Source organism: Etheostoma spectabile, chromosome 24 (genome assembly GCF_008692095.1).
Source record: "Etheostoma spectabile isolate EspeVRDwgs_2016 chromosome 24, UIUC_Espe_1.0, whole genome shotgun sequence".
In the NCBI taxonomy this organism is placed as follows: domain Eukaryota; kingdom Metazoa; phylum Chordata; class Actinopteri; order Perciformes; family Percidae; genus Etheostoma; species Etheostoma spectabile.
The window spans coordinates 4,627,436-4,635,585 of NC_045756.1; the positions used below are offsets into that span (position 1 = coordinate 4,627,436).

Here is an 8,150-nt window from a genome sequence, read left to right on the forward strand (position 1 = left end):
AGTACACACGTTAACACAGGTAAATTGAAAGGTTGTGTAAGCCGTGAAAATGTCATACTTTTTTAACATCAAGAAGAAGCTTTAGATGTGGCAAGAAATGAGGCTTTAATCGAAACAGATATTAAAACCACCATCAAAGTGTAGCTACAGTTTCAGCATTTATTAGTTTGGATTCATTGTCTTTGATAAGCTGCATGGACTGTATGTGTCAACTTCACATGTGTGAACATGTTAGACACATGTTAGAGTTAGCAGATCATGTGTGCTGCTACCTGTTACCATTTTGGTGCCTTATGAGTAGGGCTTTGTTGTCACTGTGGCCTCTTATGTGCAAAATGCAAAAATATGCGAAACATAACATTTTTATGGACTTATGTCTCAACAAACTTAGATCTACCTACCATAAGAGGCAGATCGTCTGCTATTGATCATTTCTAAATTTAAGACAATAATTTACACTTAGCCAGATCAAAAATCTGATTCTTTGGTTTTTGTGAGGGTACATGCAAATTAGAATTGGCCTTACTACAGTCCAGAAGCTGTTGACAATGCACCTGACACTGTTTGTTTGCCAAAAACACCAGAAGAATAATAACTTTTAAATACCTTTCAGCAGTATAGTTATAACCAGGGGCGATTTTATCGCCTTTTTCCCTTCCCTGTTTCTGTATACTGTGGTAGGCTACCTATAAGTCTTGGCATTGTAGAAATTGGATGTGACTAAATACTGCTCCTAAGAGCCCAATTACATTCATGCCTGAATTTATGGCCTCATAGTGACCATTTTCATTGTTTCAATAGCATCATATTATTATAATTATAATCACAGCATTATGAAACTGAACCCAGAAACGCCTAAATCATTCAGAAAAAAATTAAACAAAAGCTATTTTCTGAAAAAAAATCTCTGATTTCAATTTTTATTGATACTTCAGTTTGGAAATGTCTGCTTTTCCATAGATATCAAATTTACATTTATTCTATATTTGCATAATACCATTTCATTTCTAATACCACCTCACCTTTGTGGTAATGGCCCTGTGGCTCAGAATAAAAGTAGGATAAGTTTTAGTAGAATAACATTTAAAAAAATATGTTAAAAAGGGTGCCAGGCACCCCTAAAGCTCTGCTCCTAAATCATAATAATCATAATACATTTTTGCAATTTTACTGATAATCAAAAAGAAAAAGAGAAGGGACAATGTACTTGTGGATGTTGCAATTTCAATATATGATGTATATAACAACTGCCACGAAGATGTATAACCCAGGACCTACAGTCGGTGACAAAACTCTTCAAATAGAACCCTAATTTGTTGTCTTTAATTCGAATAGCAGAAAAGTATGTCCTAATTGTGTACTTTTTCTTTTTTCTAATATGAAAACAAACAAAACTGAATCATGCAGCACCATGTACAAAATAAAATCAGTTCTCGCTAGGGGCGATTTATTGGATTTAATTTTGTTCCCACTGCACCTGTTTTTGCCTTATACTACGGAGCCCCCCTGGGGTAAGCTGAGAAAAAAAAACTAAACCGTGCATGGTTTAATGAACAAATGGATGAATGGATTTACGTGAGGAAAAGTAGGAACGATATTCACAGATTCAAACTTCTGGGGTCAATTACTCTATAGCAAAATTATATTAAATCACAAATGACGCATCTATCCTAAAGTAGTAAGGTTAACAATGAGCTACAAACTAATTGTCATCAAAACGAGCTGTCCTCCAACCTGGAGAAATAACATTGGTCTCTGGTTGGAGCCGGCGGTGCTTAGGGACCGTCTATAAACTACAACACAGACACAAAGATATCTATTAATTAAATGATTAAATAAGGTAGTGTCTCCAAACTTACCTCAATTACTGTATAACTTGTCTCCTCCTAGTACTACAGCACTTACTGTTAAAAGTAAGTTTGGAGACACTACCTTATTTAAATCAACAGATATGTTTGTGTATGTATTGTAGTTTATTTAGACAATTGCTAAGCAATGCTGGGTCCTACTTGAGACCAATCTTTTTTTCAGGTTGGAGGACGGCTCGTTTTGATGAAAGTTTGTAGTTTTTATTAGTTTGTAAAAACCGACAGCACCGATTATGAATCCGTGCATACAGTTGATTAAACCGAAGGAACATATTTGCCTTCTGTGTGCACGTTTTAATTTCTTTCTCAGCTGGCTCCATATGATACAAATCCTCCTGAACTAATTAATTAGAAGACCAAACCTAGAGAAAGACCAACAATCCTCCCCATGTTGCCAGTCTTAAGAAACTTGCAGAAATCCTCTGTAAAAAGCTGTGATGTGAAGATATCCCACCCCAATCTTCCCAAGTGGTTGTGACCTAACGTTCACTTATTGAGCCTTTTAGTAGCAAAAGGTTATCAAAGTCATATCATTTATTATCTGTGTAAGACAAGTGTAAGGCAACAGAGTCCCTCCGTTAAACACTTTATGGATTCCAGGTCTGGGGGAATGGTTTATAAAGCCCCTGTAGCTTCACAGATTTACACTGCCCAGAAGAATAACAAGCCTTGGTGAATGCTTGGCTGAGTTGGCAGGATCAAGAGACAGGGGAATCATGTAAGAGGAAGAAAGCCCTGAGGTATTGAGGAGAAAGAGGCGAGCGAATACGTTTCCTCTACAAAACCAATTAGCAAATGACTCCCCGCACCCAGCACTTGGAAGCCGAAGAGACAGAAGAGAGAGATATAAAGGGAATGAGAAATGGTAACACAGCAACACTTTGTGTGTGGGCAGTGATAGACAGATTTTAAGTGTACTGTCTGGTATGTGTATGCGTCTGTGCGTTTCATCCCATCCTTTACCATGTCTCTAATACCCATAAGACACCGATACGTGTCCATGACATTTAAAATCAACCTGCTCCTGACTGGGAAAAATAAACACAAAACATGCTTTTACTTAGACGTTGCACTGGTAGTTCAAATGTTGGCAAAGCATGATTTATTTTTGTGCAATACCTAAACTAAGTATTACTGGACACAATCACTGTCTGGATGGCTAAAATCCGAATGGAATTGTACTTAAATTAAAGCATAAATAACAAAGCATCTGGTCTGCCAGTGTCCAAAACAGAATGATGGAAAGTCAGGGAATCACCAAAGCCATTGGGATTTATGATGTTGAGATATTTACTAGATAGGTGAAAGCTGTCACCTGCTGGTGGCGCTGCATTAAAAGTCAGGAGTTTTACCACATCATTGGGATTCATCCCATGGGTATCATGGATATCTGCACCAAAAGATGATGACAATCCAGGAAATAGTTGTTGAGACATTTCACTAACACGCTGGTCATGCTGGATGTTTACCAAAGTCCTTAGGGTTCTTTCTCTGGGTTCCGTGAATATCTGTACAAACCTTTGTGCCAATCCACCCAATTAATTTTCATTACCAATGTGGTGGGCCCACCAGCCATCCAACACTAGAGTTGCTAACGTAGCTGAAAACTGGAAATGCCACATGTTGATTCATCAGGGAGTGTAACTCTCCTCGTCTTTACCTGACATACCCTGATGATTCCGCTGCTTCGGTGAGCTGAGCTGCTCCAGCAGGCCTTCAGAGAGAGTCTGTCAAGTCAAACTGCCTCGAGAACGGATAACATAGCTGTGACTGTTTCCCTCTAAGTCGGATGACTGACAGGCACAGCAGCAATCAAAAATGGATAGCAAGGGGAACTGAGTCTGTAAGAAGAGACACTGTATCCTGCGAGGTAGTCAGGGTTTAGATATGAGGTGTAGGCGGTGATGATTACCACACATATCTGCTACACACATCCATCTAACATGTGGTTCTGGACTCAGCTGTCACTGGGCCTCTCTCTAATTAATGCAACAGGTACTGTCATCCAAGCCACCTGATTGGTCATGAATGTATTCCTGTCCTGCAGAAAATTCCCAGAGCAGAGACGTCCATGCTTTATTGATTGCCACACCAACTGTTGTAGCAACAAGGGAGCTAGTTAGCGAGCATTCTTCTCCTCTCCTATGGCTGCTTACTTCTATGAAGGGAACACGTTTCAGGCAGTAAGTAACATGCAAAGCAAAACCTTATTGCATCAACCTTTTGCTCATAAACCAGATACTAAGTGAACTCACCAAGTTACCATCGTGACCTTTCCGCTTGTTAGTTTAGCTATATCCTGGCAATGCCACACCTATCTCCACAGTGCTGTGCGGTTAGGTCTGGCTACGCCACACATACACTCCAGGATAAGAGCAAAACATGCTAAGGGCAGTTTGCTTTTCTTTTAAACCAATCACAATTGTCTCAGATGGCGCTATGTTCCGTTAGCTGCAACAATGGTTCTGCAAAATAGTGTTTTGTTGGAACATTTGCATCCCGCAAAATGCCACAAAAATATTCCATTAAGAAACGCACAATAGATGAGATTTTAAATTAAACGTATATAGTAAATGCCGTAAACATATTCTTTAAAATCATTTACAGAAATATCCAAGCAGGCCTGCCTTTTGCACGATAAAAATTTCCTTGATAAGTTGCAGTTTTCAGCGTGTAGCTTGCTGGCTCGATGGTTGTTGTTGTTTCCTGTAGAGAAAGGATTTTGAGAATGACAACACAGAAAGCGGAAGGTAAAGGGCAAAGCCTGACATGTGGCGCTTCAGGCTTTATTCCGAAAATGTACTTCGGTTGAGCCAGTCTAGTTTAACAATGCTGAGCAAAGATGCCACAAATTTTCATTATTATTATCTTAATACAACAAATGCTACCTTACAGCAGTAAAACACAAATTCATAAAAAAAATGATCATAATGATGTCACTCAGGACCAGGTTTTTATGAAAGGTACAGTGGATATTTTTCAATGTCTTTCATGCATTGTACTCTTGCAATCTGTGTGAAATTAATGTCTGATTTAGTAAGGCAGCAGCTACTGTAATTACGCAGTCAGCGACTGGGACAGCCTACCAATCATATTTTGTGAGTGAAGGAGAGCCTAATGCACCCTGTGTTAAAACTTTCTCAAGGGTGGAGCTTTTAACATGTCTATCCACTGTCACTATAATACAGGGAAAAAAACAAGTTTACATGCCAATTCAACTTTATCTGAGGAAAAATCAAAAGAACCTGATAAGGTGAAAAGCACCATCCGTTTATAGAAAAAGAACATGCTTGCTTATAGTAAAAAAAAACAAGCAACCGCAACAAATTCCAAATCACTGCAGTGTCTGCCAGTGTCGTGTTCATTTTCGCTGGATGTTACCCTCTCTTTGTTTCCTAAGAAGCTGCTATTTTTGGCCTTCAAACTAATTCAGCGCAGCTTCTCCAGCACACTTTTTTTGCTTTCTGTCGCTGAGACCTCCATGGCTTATTACATTTTAGATGTGGTCCTCCAAAACAACACTTCTTCTGGCTCTGAGAATTTTCTGTGCAGAACTTATCCTGGCATATTGCATGAATTAATGAATCCAATGCATAATCAGCCACTTTCACTGGATCTCCTCCTATTATTAACTTAAATGCATATGAAAATAGAAAAATAAATAAATATTTGATAGAAACATAACATTAGATCTAATTTTTGGTTTATAGCAACAGTTATCTTTTATTACAGAAATAAATACAGTAATTCTGTAGACTGCAAGACAATCTTTTAAATCAAAGATGTATGATGTACCATAGGACACTTGGAACTTAAGGGCACTGAAGTCACTGTCTCTGCTTTTTTAAATTTGGCAGGTACAAAAGAATTCAATTTGAGTCGTTACAATGGTTCTGTGATTCTAAATAACTGTCAGATGTTATATTGTGTCATTAAAACATCTGAAATTGTGATTAGTGATAGCATGATTGGTACAATTTTCTTCAGATTATAGACAAACTCAGTCAGCAAGGCGGGTGGGTTTATTATGAGGGTGTAGTTTCTGTTTAACCACACAAGCAGCGAAGGTGCCAGCATTGAGTCATATGGAACTGTGCCGGTTGTTAGCAGCTATAGCTCTCAAAATTACCACGCTAGTATCAAACCCATTGAAGTAAACAAGGTTCAGTGGATGAAATTCTCACACACTGTTCTTGCCAAGCACCCCTTGATAATGTTTTTGAGAATGCAGAGAACTTGGATACATGGATGAAAGTCTGAGTGACCGAGCTGTTAGTTTTACTATTAAACTAATTTTCCTTGCCAGGAGTTGATATGGGGAAAGTTAGCTGGCAAGGAAACATGAGAGGGCTGCTGGTTAGACTGAAGTGTTGTTAAATGATGGGATGCATGGCAGCTAACAAACCATCTGAAGGCATTACAAGTCCAACATGTACAGTACAAAGCTGTGCTTGCACATTGCAAAAGAAACACGCTGAATTGTGCAAAAACCTATATTAATAAGTGTTGACTATTTATGTACTGTTCAATAAATTTAAATTAAAAACTAAAAGGCAACATTTTAAAACAGCCTGTCATATACAACACCATTTACTTGTATGAATCAGGTCAAAAGCAGGCATTTTAGAGGAAAACAAACAAGCAATAACACTGTATATGTTCTATAGTTACAAAATAATCCAATTTAAGTTATTTGGTTGACTGAAATTACCTAATTTCCATTGCTGTTGTTTTTTGTCCTAAATGTACTAGAGTACAGGAATATCAGTAGCAAGTAATTATAGGACAGAACCCGACAGGCATTCTGTTTTTTACATCCAAATTCAACCCAAGCCAAACACAGTTGATGTGAGCTGAAACACTAAGTTTGTATTACAGGAATATTCACCTCCTAAAATAGCATTGTGTTGCATTAATACTTTGTCATGTAGGTTAAATACAGTCCCTCCAGGATTCTGGGGAGTTTTTTGAGATTGTTGGGGCCCATAATGCCTGATGTTGCGGGAGCTTTTGTAAAAAATGACTGTAAAATTAATGTTTTTTTGTGTTTGTTTCAATGCAGTTGCGGGAGACATACATTACATTACATACATTTTTTTGTATAGTTCTTTAAAAAATAAAAAGGAAACCTGTTTTGAGGATAATTAAACTACTCTGGGCTGAGTTTTCCTAGTAACCTTACCAGAAAGGCTCACGATGCTGCAAATGAAAACAACCGGGAGATTTTAGACAAAATATAACAATTTATTGAATGAATAAAATTTGAACATGTCTGTCAGTGGCTTGTTGATCTTTACATTGTTAGTTAATTTTCTATCCTGGCCTGGGACACACATACGGTTTGATAAGTACTTATTGGACTTAAATTTCCATTGCACTTACAATAATGTAGCTGTCTTCAATTTAGGTCATCCTGAACGTCTCATCTCCGGTTTTTCATTCATCCCCCGTGTGTGTTTGTACGTATGTTAGTGTGTGTGTGTGTCAGTCATGAGGGGAACGGAGCAGCAGCCCCCCCCCGCTGCAGAGAGCCGACAGGATTGAAAGAGCAGCTGCTTTCAGCAACTTTAGAGTGAAAAAACAACAGACATTGATGTTAAAATGTAGACAGGTTGGCAGGACGGTCTGAGATGTTTTACACGGCCTTTCGCTGTATGTTTTGTTGGTGAATGTGAGATGTTCAAGTCACACATGTCTCATCTTCACATCAGAAAAAAAGAAATTTAATATAGTGAAGTACAGTACGTGGGACGTCAACCCGTTCTCCCTCCCGCTTGGTCATTGGTTCTCAGAGTCACATACTAATACAGACCCTGGCACGTGGGACTGCTGGGATTGATTGAATTCGCGGGAAACTTTGGTTGTTGGGCAAATTCGCAGTGATTTGTCAAAATTGTGGGTTGCACTAAAGTCGCGGTGATTGGTTGAATTCATGTAAATTGGCACGATCGCAATGTCGCAAAATCCTGGAGGGACTGCAAATAAGAAACCCCACCCCTGAATAAGTAGCCAAAGACAGACAGTAGGTCCATCATTACTATGTACACTATATCTTCACTACAAATAACTTGAAGCATCATGTTAAATGGGCCAAACTCAAACCTAACCCGTGCATCATTTGTAAATATTTGTCCAAACTCAGCCAGACGGAACGCAACGGGTATCCACACTCTAGCTGAGGCACTCTAATTGCGACTTGTCCACCACTGACAACTTATTTATTTTTCTAAAAATAATAAAATATATTGTTAACTGATTTTAGTGACTTTAAAATATCAAACT

General features: G+C 38.4%; 1 long non-coding RNA gene across 1 annotated transcript in view; it reads left to right on the forward strand.

Moving 5' to 3' along the window:
• Nucleotides 1-2,340: 2,340 nt before the first annotated feature.
• Nucleotides 2,341-8,150, forward strand: part of LOC116674124 (uncharacterized) — a 19,868-nt gene continuing 14,058 nt past the window's right edge. The window contains exons 1-2 of the long non-coding RNA XR_004327985.1: nt 2,341-2,352; nt 6,712-6,716. This is a non-coding gene — a long non-coding RNA (uncharacterized LOC116674124). The remainder of the gene's footprint in view (nt 2,353-6,711; nt 6,717-8,150) is intronic.